We start from the raw sequence: 12,476 nt of genomic DNA, 5'->3' as shown, positions 1-12,476 counted from the left end.
GAATTCAAAAGCCAAAGAAACTGCATGATTTCATTACTATCAGTCTAAATCTTCAACTGACTTACATCCTTTGTCACTGCAGTAAGTGATGATGCCAGACAACACTAAAAACTGATGGTAGTCAATTTCACAATAAGAGCTGCACATTGGAGTTTCCCAGGAATACATTAAAGGCCAAAGGGGCCTTAAAACTAAGATCCACCTCTACAGCCATGTGTATTAGCATGCCATTTTTGGGGTTTTGATAGGCCTGCTGGCTCCAGATTACATCTGGATGTGGTTTTAGATGGTTTCCCACATCTGAATTTGCGAATACCATGCTCGCTTCCACTTCCCATATCAGTTGCACAATTTGCAAACATTTCAAAACTGTTCACACACTTTAACATGGGATAATATTAGACTTGAGCAGATAGGGTACACAAATTCTATTCCAAGGGGAAATGGAGTGGGAACAGGGAGGGTGCCCAGCCATCCTCTACCACTGACATTGCCAAATCCAGGTTAACATGTTGAGCCTGTGAAGATATTGGATAGGGCCCAGAAAATGAAGGAGGTTTTTAAAATTAAAAAATATTTGAAATGCTCCACTGTATGTTATAAAGCATGACTAGTAATAAAAACTTGTGCTCAGAAGCAAGCCCTAGACAATGATGAAACATATGCATTAGTTATAAGGTATAGCTCGCTAAGATATTTATTTGCTAAAAATGATTTTGACATCAATCACCTAGATGTTGCCATTGCTTTCTTACACGGTGACTTAAATTCAAATTGAAAGATCTTGGTGGAGCTTCTAACTGTTTAGGTGTATGAATTACTAGGAACCACAAAGAAGTTCATTTGTTGATAGACCAGACACACTATGTGGAGAAGAGTGTTAACAGATTCTGTAAGCTCATAACTATGTCACTGGACAATAACTGAGTGCTGACTCATGCTGTGTGTCCAAAAGCAGAGCAAGAGTAAGAAGCAACAAAGACCACTGTTTATTGTTACACAATAGGAAGTTGAATGAATGCTAAATTAGGAATGGCGCCAGAGCCAGCTCACTTGACTGGAATTGCTAGTTGCTTTTGTAGCAACCTGAGGTTACCCCAAATGGCAGGCAGTCAAAAGGATCTTTAAATATCTAAAAGGTACTAAGATATGAAGCAACTGCTTCTACAGCAAAGGACAGCCACATAAAAGATTATTTTGAGTAACGAAAGTGAACAACTGCATATTTGTTTAAATCTTATGGAACAATGATATCAATGATATCCTGGCATAAGCAACAGATGACAATGGCCTTTTCCATAAATGATTCAGAATATATGTCCTTGACCTAAACATGGCAGGAGATTCTATGGCTTCAAAGGTTAAGACAGTGAAATATATCCAAGCCACAAGAAAGATTTGCACAAAATACTATGTGACAACAAGGCAGCTACCGACTCGTCAAACTATTGACTATAAGAACCAAACCAAACTTATAAACACAAATGAACTCCTTAAAAGAGAAAAAAATGGAGTAACTCCAAGTCACTGTGGATCACGGATGTTTGGACTGAATCCGGGCTGACATAATGACAAAACTCCAGACAAAGACTCTCCATCATCTGCTGCTACAAGGTTTTTGAAACTAAATGTTGCATTGCTATGATGTAACTATATGGACACATTGAGGTTTTTTTATTCCATATAACAGCTCACACAAGATTTCATGCTACACATTTATCTTGTAAATGTGTTTGCAATAAATTTATTTGCTCCAATCAGACACCAACTATAAATTACTCTAACAAATATCTTCATTTTTACATCTGTATTCAGTGATGCTATAATGGTTGGACTTATTCCCTCCCCTACATGAACTGAGTTCAAAAGTTCAGGCCTGTTTGTAACCAGGAGAGCTGAGATGGTGCACTTTCACTAGGTGTACTTGTATAACCTCATAACTACTCAAGGTAGATTTTAGATAAAGTCTGTTGAACAATTTCACATGATTCTCTCCCTATTTCCCATTCTAATTACTTGACTCTTTCAGTCCCTAGCTGCTAAATTAAAAACTCTACCTAGTAGTACATGATGATCAGCAAATTTATGTACAATCTTCTCAGCTTTCACTGAATTGTTCCACCATCCTGCTACAGAGGAAAGGGCTCTTGTCACCCAAATTACTTTGCTTTCAGAATCTGTACTAACCTAATTCGATATTATTTATGCCAATAAATATGGCTCCACCATTGGTATCCAGCTTTGTTTTCCAGGCCAACGGAAGCATCCAATTCCATCCATTTGATTTGACTCCTGACATAATGGTGGTGTGGTGTGTGACGTCACTATGGCGAGGAGTTTTTGAGTTGGTTGTGTCTGTAGACGGCATGTTGTTGTGTTTGATGGTTCCCTGTGATGGTGTATGTACACACGCTTAAGTGTATGGCGTTGTATTGGGTTAATTTGAGGTATGGTTTTGAGAGTGCAGCACTGCTGTGAGTGTTTGTGGTTGGTGGTGTAACGTGAGTTGGAAGAGTTTTCAGTGTGTCATTAAGGTTCTTCTTCTTCTTCTTCTTCTCCTCTCCCTCCCCCCCACCCCCTGTTGTTAAGTATGGATATAACCATGAAATTTAATAGTGCTTCACTGTGTGCCCAGACAAGCGAGGAAATAATGTCAGTTATTAAGTTCCTGCAGTTATGAACAATGAGATTTCGGGATTGCAGCCGGATCATGTTGACTTCTTGCCACGATATTTCGGCTGGCAATTGTCCAGCCATCTTCAGGTGAGTGTCCGTCACTGGAGACTGCAAGTTCCCAGAGTCAACTTTACAGCAAAAAAATTGGCGTGAAAAGGCATGTGCATTGGCCTCTGTCACAGGAGCGTCCTCTATCAAAATCCGCGGCCTCTGGAGCTACTGTTCTATATGTGGCGCGCAGGTGCATGCATAAAGGTGAAAACTAGATGTCCGCCCTCTGTCGGAATGCGCACCTGCGTCGCCACAGCATGCACTTCATGCCATATTCCTGTTTACTTATGTTTTAGGTGTACTGTAACGAGGAAGATAATAACTAACATGGGTATTAAGTGACATCCTTTATCAAACAAGTGCGAAAGGAATTCAGGTTGAACCAGTGGCCAGTCTGAATAAACAAATCATTTGAGAATTAGCATTTTCAAACCACGAATATGATCGTAAGAAACCGCCGGGTGAACAAAAAATCTCTGAACACATTTTCATACTCCACGTTGCCGAAGAAATCCTAGTCCACGTTCATCTATTTTTGACAATGCCCCCAGAGTTCTTGAAGTACTTCGTGAACTGGAAAGGTTGAACTGGTTAGGTGCTTTTATCCAAACAGTGGCAATATCTACAAAACTGACTTCCATATTTTAACAATTCATATTAACAAAATTATATTCTTTACTTTCTTTTAAGGACTGAACATTGAGTGAGTCAATATTTTGAACATAATGATATACTCACCACCTCACAGTATGGATTCAGATCCAACCTTTCTACAGTCAAAGCAGTTGAGAGTATGGTCGCAAAAATATATAATTGTTTTGAAGATAAAGATATTATCTGTGCAACACTGTTGGACCTCAGGAAAGTTTTTGATATGGTCTCCCACAATATTCTCATAAAAAAGCTCTACCACTATGGAGTGAAAGAGAATGCTCTATGCCTAATGCAGTCATACTTGGACAATAGGAAACAGTTAGGTAAGGTAAATAATGAAATGTCAGAATGTCTCCCAGTTGTAAAGGGCGTATCTCAAGGACCTGTTCGTGGACTTTTTCTTTTCATTATTCATATAAATGATTTACTTGCAGTTGTATCATGTGATGCAGTGCTATATGCTGATGACACAACACTCATCACATGTGACATCAATCTTGAAAATGGGCAGTACAGCATAGCAGTGGCAATGGAGAGGTGCACTAGTTGTTTTGAGGCAAATGTACTGCAGAAGAATGATAGTAAAACTGAAGCTATTGTTTTCAACCTGAATGCTCCCAGTCATGATAACAAAACAGTAAAATTATTAGGATTTCATATAGATCAAAAACTCAACTGATATACCCACACAGGGAAGATATGTGGCAAATTGGCACGTGCCATATATCTGCTGTACAAGCTGAGGAACAGTGTAAGTAAAGAACTCCTGTTATATGCATATTTTGCATTCTTCCGTTCACATAAGTTATGGAATACTATTATGGGGCATTTTTGTAGGTTCAAACTGGTGTTTAAACACTAAAATAAAGCCATAAGGTGCATATCACAACTTAACCCATATGAATCATGTCAAGATTATTTTAATAAACTAAATAATGACAGTGCCTGGCCTATATATTTACACTGTCTTGTCTTCATTAAAGAGAATGTGTAAATTTGACTTCAGAAAAACAGTTCATTACCATTACATAAGAAGTGGACATACAGTTAATGGGAGCCGGAACGATGAAAATCACAAAATTAACATTTTTCTTTTTTTTCTAAATGAAACAAATCAAGTTTCACCTTCTAAGTGTGTTTTTTATCGCTGCAAAGTTGATGTGCCATGTAAACGGTTGTAGCAACTTGGTGTGTCACCTCTGACGGCACCGCTCACTGGCTGCAAGCAGGGTATCTTTGCGGAATTAGACAGTGTTTTGTTTTCCAATGTTGTATGGCTTTATCTCTTTGACAAGTGACTGTTCATATCGGTAAACATAAACGCTATACCATGTGTGTTGACTTGCGGAGTTTGCTTTGTGTTGTTTAGCAGTTCAATTTTGTGTATTTGACAAATTTTGCTTGAACCTGTTTTACATATTTGGTTTGTGGATATCAATATGCCCCGCATCAGCAATCAAGTGTTTAAGAAAAGGCACAATGAATGGAAGAAGAAATCTTTTGTTGTTTCGAAGGGAGATGCTGCTCAGACTGCTTCACTGACTACTCCAAATGAATGTGACAGAACTTCTTCTAGCAAGAAACTTTGTGATAGCAAAGAAAAATTTGAAAACTATGAAAGTGATAGTAATGATGTGAATGAAATAATTAACATTTCCTTGCTCTCTAATATTTTGAAGCATAACATATTATTGAAAAAAAAAAAAAAAGAGGAGGACTGGAATTCAAAATAACTTCACACATTGGTTTGGCATGTAAAATGTTATTGAAGACCAACAAATGTGTTGCAGAAGTTTCGTTTTGTAATTCTAACAGTATCCCTTGTAGTAGTAATAGTGGAAAGAAAGTGTATGATATAAATGTTAGGCTAGTGTATGGCTTGCATTGCATTGGCAAGGGCAGTGCTGCAGGGACAATGTTATGTGGAATTATGAACTTGCCAAAAACATCAACCAAGTTTGGATTTTATAATGAATTGGTGGCATCTTCTGCTGAAGATATTGCTCAAGCAACAATGAAGAAAGCAGTTGGAGAAGCTACGACAGATAATGGGAATTGTAGAGATTTAACTTTTGCTTTAGATGGATCATGGCAACGTAGAGGTCATAAATTTCTAAATGGAGTTGTGACAGCTACCAGTGGAGACAGTTGGAAAGTAATTGATGTTGCTATTCTCTCAAAACATTGTAGCTATAAGGGCAATACCAAGGACGAACATAGTGAAAGTTGTGAAGCAAATTTTAACGGCATGAGTGGACCGATGGAAGCAGAGGGAGTGAAAGCAATTTTTTCCACATCACAGGAGTGGTATAATGTACGATACACTATCTAGGAGATGGCGATTCTAAAGGATATAAAGCTGCAGATGAACTCAAACCTTATGGCAATGAAATTCACATTAAAAAACAGGAGTGCACTGGATATGCGCAGAAGTGCATGGGGGCTCGCTTGTGCAAACTAAAGCAGACATTAGGATCCCAGAAGCTTGGTGATGGTAAGACCCTTGGAGGAAGAGCAAGATTGACAGATGAAGCAATTGATGGATTGCAGAGGTATTATGGGTGTGCAATTAGGCAAAATACAAGAAGCATTGAGCATATGAGGAGAGCAGTATGGGCATTATTTTTTCTTACTGCATTAACAAATGAGCACCCACAACATGGACTGTGCCGCACAGGGAATGACTCATGGTGTAAGTACCAATCAGAAAAGGAATATGCCCATAAAAACAGTTCGCCAAATGCTGTAATTGATGTAATTAAGACCATATTCAGAGATTTATCACAGCCAAGTTTATTGGAAAAGTGTTAAATGCGAAAACACAAAAGCAAAATGAAAGTGTAAATAATTTAATTTGGATTACAATTCCCAAAAGTGTTAGTACAGATAAAAACATTGCATTTTGGAGTGTATGGTGCAGTGGCAACATACAATGAAGGAAACATTATCAAATGTGATGTGCTGAAACGTTTAGGTTTCCAATCAGGACACAACACTATTTCCACAATGTGCCTAATTGATGAAGAAAGACTAAGAGATGCAGGAAAAAAAGAGACAAAAGCCTACAACATGCAGCAAAAGGGAAGAAAAGACCAGTGAAAAGGAAACTAACACTGGAAAAAGAAGAGGATGCTGATAATCCATCATGTGGGACAGGAATGTATTAAAAAACTTTGGAAGCCATTACCCGTAACTTTGAAGTTCTCATATTTGAGGAACATTTTCTCAAAAACTGCTGACAGTATATCAATGAAATTTATACACAATAATGTTTACTTCTTTTCCTTCATTTTTATAACAAATTGTAAAAAATATTGTATAATTCAAGAGTTATAGAAGAAAAAGTGCAAAATTCTAGAGAAAAAAATATACATGTTTTAAAAAAATTGTAAAACAAAAACCAATAAATATTTCTTAACATGGCATTATAACTTTGCAGAGAAATATTCACTTAACATGTAGACCAAACTTTAGAGCAATATGTTTAATGATTTTAGAAAAAAATGTTCCATCTATTTGCTAAAATTAACATGAGGTGATGGATCGTTCCAGCTCCCCTTAATATGCCATATGCTAAGCCTGCAAAGACACATAACAGTTACGAATGTCTTGGTCCTGTCTTTTTAAACAAATTACCTGAAAATGCCTACACAGTGCCGGTAACTAAATTTAAAACAATTCTTTCGAGGTGGATGAAAAGTAAAGTAGGCTAATTTGCTATGCTAAAGAGTTCCTTGAGTATGTGACAAATGACTCACTTTCCTTATGAGAATTAACTATAAATTAACTGCAGACTATACATATACCACGCTGTGCAACTATTTCATTACTGTTTCATGTATTTGTTGTTAATTATCTGTTTGATTATTTATTTGTCATGCACTGAACTAAGTAATTCATTTACCTTGGAATTCATCTGTTACGAAACTACTTGTTGTTATTGACATTTGCACAAATGTGTATTGTATCCATCTTGGATTATTATATTGTAGTTAATAAAAACTGTCATGTCGAAGTTTATATTATTATTACTATTATTATTGTGTTAACACTGACGACACCAATTGCGTGTAAATATGCTCAACGGTGGAATAAAACATTTGCATCTGTAAATACTTCATACCCATTTTCCCTTCGTATCACTAACCTTTGGATAATTTCATTACCCTTTTCCTTTGCTGATGATAGCTGCACTACACACCACACAACACTTTCGCAAGTTCCGCTGACTGTAATGTTGCTTCTAGCGACAACAATAACAACGTACTCGTGAACAGTGAACACTGAAAGGTGTTTATATCTGCAACACATGCTACGAAGTAGACGGAAAAGTGTTGAATATCGAATGGCTACCGTGTATATGTCTTTGGTGTTGCTATACAATCTTTGGTATGTTTTGTATTGGTACGTGTTGCTTATGTTTAGTAATAGACACGAGAAGAAAGCAATGAGTAAGAGAGGATGGTGTGTGCGAACAGACGTGTATGGAACAAGTACGCATTAACGGGAAACTATGTTTTCAAAAGCTGTGTTTATGAGTTCGCTGTATCTTTTGAAATCTGTGATTTTTTCATTCACAAGATATAGCGCTGGCGGATAATATACGATTTCTTTCTGTCTGACATTTTGTAATGTCTATAGAACTCGACTGTTACAACTTCTTGCATGCACCGTAACACGAAAGGAATAGTACCCATTCTGCAGAATCAGCTTTCGAAACATTGTCAGGTACTGTACAAATTATACTGCTTAATAGTAACTCTTTGTGTGTATGTGTGTGTGTGTGTGTGTGTGTGTGTGTGTGTGTGTTTTGATAAATGCTCCCAATGGTTTTGTTTAGATTGTATCATGCATTGCTATTTCTTCCAATTCCATTAAGAAAGAATCCTCTTGTATCAATTCTTACTTGTCCACACGATACTAGTAGGAGAAGTATGTAGGACACTTACTCGTATTCGTAGGTTTTGCACAGAAAATATGCCGTTTCCCTTGTGAGTTCTCACGAGATATTATCTGTATTTCTTTGAGTTCCACCAAGTTCAACATTTATGTCACCCTCTACAGTGTATTAGACAAGCCTAAACATGAACATTGGCAGAGTAATAGACATTTTTCCGTTCCTTGCATATCCAAACAACACTTTTGTGCAGTATGCAAATTAAAATCCTGCTCTTTCGTATTTAAATATAATGTACCAGCATCCTACCAGTTAATCAAAACTCATGTGGTTCATTCTCAAATATATAGCCTACCTAACATTAGCAACGTATGCAACAAATTGGTGCACTTTACTGCATTCCCTGTCAGCATAATCTTCGGTCTTCTCAGTGTAATCTCCAGTCTATGATCTTCTTTTACCGAAGCCTCGTGGATCCCATAAAAGTTTTCAAGAATTCTGTCTCAACTCCACTGCTATTTTTTGTGCCATATTACAGTGTGATCATACTTGTTAAGTGATTGTCAGACTGTTCAGAGTACTCTATATATGTAATAGGTAGTCAATCATATTGTTAAGTCAAACTTCTGCTTTTTATATTGGCAGTGCATGGCCCTCGAAGTAGGCCTAGGCCCTACTTCATTTAAATTTTAGTTTGATTTGTTCCTTTCATTGATGTGCTCTTTATGTCACTATGTAGATCTAACACATCAGTTTGCCATTTTCCTTTAAGGGTGCAGTTATTAATTGGCATATACACTGCAAGGTTGCAGAAGTTACTCTGCTTAGAGCTCTGCTGAACTTTAGCCCTGTTCTCTTGCCTTGCCAAACTTTAAGGGCCCTGACAGATTACTGTAGTATGGATTGGGTTGTTTTAGGCCCTGCTGCAATGTGTAAAGTTCTGGGAGATCGGCCGTCCAACTCAGGTGAAAGAACATAGGAAGTAACAAACTAAAGGAACCTTGGCAGTGGATGTGTAAGATCATGGGGCATTACCAGCTTGCTGCATAAAATTTGGCTGCATAGACACTGTCATTTACCATAAAAACCCAATTTTTCTGAGGACTTTTTGTTTAGTAACAATTGCAGTAAGTATCTGAAGATGGGTCAGTAGAGTTGTCAGTTGACTTATATAAGATCAAATACGGGAATATAAAAATAATTAGATGGTCAGGAAAAAAACTGAGATTTAGTATATTAAAATCAGTTCTAGAACTGGAGAAAATGTAGCTGTGGGTTGTATTAGAAAATTAAAAGCAGTGTTACACATATTGAAGGAATCTCAGACCGTATAGAAAGATATGTTGAAAATAAACATAGACCCAAATCATTTAAAGTATATGCTTTAGTGTGCTTGTACTCTGCTAAAGAGATAGAGTTCCTATACAAAAACCTACAGAAGCTGATAAATGACAGCAAGTGGCACTATAGGATGACAGTGTGTAATTTCAATGTAATAGGACAAAAAAATGGCCTTTCTTCCTTAGGGGAGGCCTAATGTGAGTGGGTGAAAGCAAAGGGAAACTATTTATGTCTTAATGATGATGGTCTCCTCAATAGTAAAATATTGCAGAGCTAAAATACTCACCCATTTGGATCTCCAAGCAGAGACCACACAGGAAAAACAAAACTTGTCTTCTGTGGGGAATATGGAGTGTTACAGCCCTTGATCAAGTTAGTAGGTGCTCACATCCACCCTTTGGACATCAACCTGCCAAGCCAAGACTGAAGTCCAGGAAGAGTTTCCTAACAACTTCACAGCCCTTAGAAGAATCAGCCGTGGCAACCTGACTCACCAAGTGGAAAGAAAGATGCCAACATCTGTCAAACTGGATGATACCACAAGAATCCTTGCCGCCTGAACACATGCAGAAGTGGGTCATCTGGAAGTCCTCAAACAGATTGCGGACCAAAGTCGCAAGATCGAGGGACAGTCTCCTTAAGTGGAACTTCCAACTGCCAACACAACACTGTGTGAATGCAGTGAATTGCAGACAACCCGGCATCCCTTCAAATGTAACTCATGCCCAACCAGCTGTAGCATGAAGGACTTAACATCTGCGGCACCCATTGCTATCAAAGTTGCCCAATTCTGGGTGAATACTGTATAGTTTTCTTTGTGTGTATCATAGATGTGTTCATTTTAGTGTACTTCTCACACGAATAAAGAAAGAAGTGAGTGTATTAGAGAATTTAAGAAGAGAAATGGCTGGATTGAGATTAGATATAGTGGGAATTAGTGAAGTGCATTGACACAAAGAATAGAAACTATGTTTGGCTGAGTATTTTGTCATAAATGCAAAATCAAATAGGGGAAATGCTATAGTAGATCTAATAATGAGTAAGAAAACAGGAATACAGGTAAAGCACTGTGAGCAGTGTAGTGAACACACTATAGTATCAATGATATACACAGAGCCAATATCCACCACAGTATTGCATGTTTATATGCCTACTAACTCCACAGATGCTGAAGACATTGAAAGAATGGATGATGGGATAAGATAAATTATCCAGATAGCTAGGGGGGAAGAAAATTTAATTACGTGGAGAACTGGAATTTCATTGTAGGAAAAAGAAGAGAAGTGATCAACATACAAGTGGAATCCTGAAGATCCCAGCAGAGGAATCAAAACTTCAAGCATTGGAGAAGTTTTCAAAAGAATATTCTAACAGTTTCGGCAACAAGAGAAGCTGTGCAAAACTGGATTGCGAACTTCACACTTCCCTTACTACAGTTGACTTACTTGAAACATTTAGCGGATCCTATTCTCTGGATATGCGGCTGTGTCTGTCTCCACAACTTCTTCTCCAAAGAAATAATGCTGGTTAGAGGAATTAAAAAAAAAGACTCTCTCTCTCTCTCTCTCTCTCTCTCTCTCTCTCTCTCTCTCTCTCAATAATGCTGGTTAGAGGAATTAAAAAAAGACTCTCTCTCTCTCTCTCTCTCTCGAAATAACTCGGTACCCTCATAATACTTTCAGTTCAGTATATTTTCATTGCCACAAGGTTCGCACAAGCATACAAACTCTTGCAAGTCAACTGTGTCATTAACCAATTCTGTCAGAGACAGCAAAGGACTTGGAAGAGCAGTTGAACGGAATGGACAGTGTCTTGAAAGGAGAATATAAGATGAACATCAACTAAAGCAAAACGAGGATCATGGAATGTAGTCGAATTAAGTCGGGTGATGCTGAGGGTTTAATCGTTGCTAGTACATGTTTTAAGAATCATGAAAGAAGGTTTTATATGTAACATAGACTTGGAGACACTGGAAGATTTCACATATATTACATAATGATAATACAGAGATTTCTAAACATTTTCAGGTGTGGATGTGGCATCTGAACATAGTTTGTTGTTGAGTTTCAGATTAAAATTGAAAAAATGTAGTAAATTAAGATGGGGTGTTGATAAATTGAAAGAGGCAGAACTTACTAAAAGTTCAAAGAGAGATTAAGCAACAACTGACTGAAACAGGGGATAAGAATACAATAGAAGATGAGTGGGCAGCTTTGAGAGATAAAAGAATGCAGGCAACTGCCAATGAAATGGGTAAAGAGACTAGGCCCAGTAAAAAGATAACACTAACACTAAAAGTAGTTGATTAATTTTATTATTTGGGCATAAAAATAATTGAAGGTGGTCAAAGTAGAGAGGATACCAAATAGAGACTGGCAATAGTGAGAAAAGAATTTTTGAAAAAGAGAATTTGACATCACATATAAATGTAAATGTTAGAAAGACTTTTCTGAAGGCATTTGTCTGAAGTATAGAGTTGCAGGGAAGTTAGATGTGGATGATAAACAGTCCAAACAAGAAGAGAATAAAGAGCTTTCGAAATTGGTGCAACTGGAGAATGCTGGAGATTCAATGGCTGAATCTGATAATTAATGAGGGGATACTGAAACGAAAGACAGTTGTGGCTCAACTTGGCTAAAGTAAGGAATTACTTTTATGGGACACATCCAGAGGCATCAAGGAGCTGTCAATTTGCTACTGGAGAGAAGTGTCGGGGTTAAAAATTGTAAACAGAGACCAAGGCTTGACTACCATAAGGAGATACAAATCACTGTTGGTTGCAGTTATTATATTGTAGGTGAAGAGGCTTGCAAAGGGTAGACTAGTGTGGACAGCTGCATCATACATGTCTTTAGAC

At 37.5% G+C, this 12,476-nt stretch overlaps 2 protein-coding genes across 3 annotated transcripts in view; one reads left to right on the top strand and one right to left on the bottom strand.

Annotated features, from left to right (window-relative positions):
- Nucleotides 1-7,720, bottom strand: part of LOC124789562 (threonylcarbamoyladenosine tRNA methylthiotransferase) — a 127,120-nt gene extending 119,400 nt beyond the window's left edge. Inside the window, exon 1 of the mRNA XM_047256965.1 lies at nucleotides 7,529-7,720. The gene's annotated coding sequence lies outside the window, so the exon portion shown is untranslated. The remainder of the gene's footprint in view (nucleotides 1-7,528) is intronic.
- A 63-nt stretch (nucleotides 7,721-7,783) lies between these two features.
- The window catches only part of LOC124787970 (zinc finger protein 26-like), a 146,998-nt gene continuing 142,305 nt past the window's right edge, over nucleotides 7,784-12,476 (top strand). For both annotated transcript variants that reach the window (XM_047254977.1, XM_047254976.1), the window contains exon 1: nucleotides 7,784-8,109. The gene's annotated coding sequence lies outside the window, so the exon portion shown is untranslated. The remainder of the gene's footprint in view (nucleotides 8,110-12,476) is intronic.

The sequence above is a fragment of the Schistocerca piceifrons genome, chromosome 3 (assembly GCF_021461385.2).
Source record: "Schistocerca piceifrons isolate TAMUIC-IGC-003096 chromosome 3, iqSchPice1.1, whole genome shotgun sequence".
In the NCBI taxonomy this organism is placed as follows: domain Eukaryota; kingdom Metazoa; phylum Arthropoda; class Insecta; order Orthoptera; family Acrididae; genus Schistocerca; species Schistocerca piceifrons.
The sequence above is the reverse complement of the archived record's forward strand: the minus strand, read 5'-3'. Positions and strand labels throughout refer to the sequence as shown.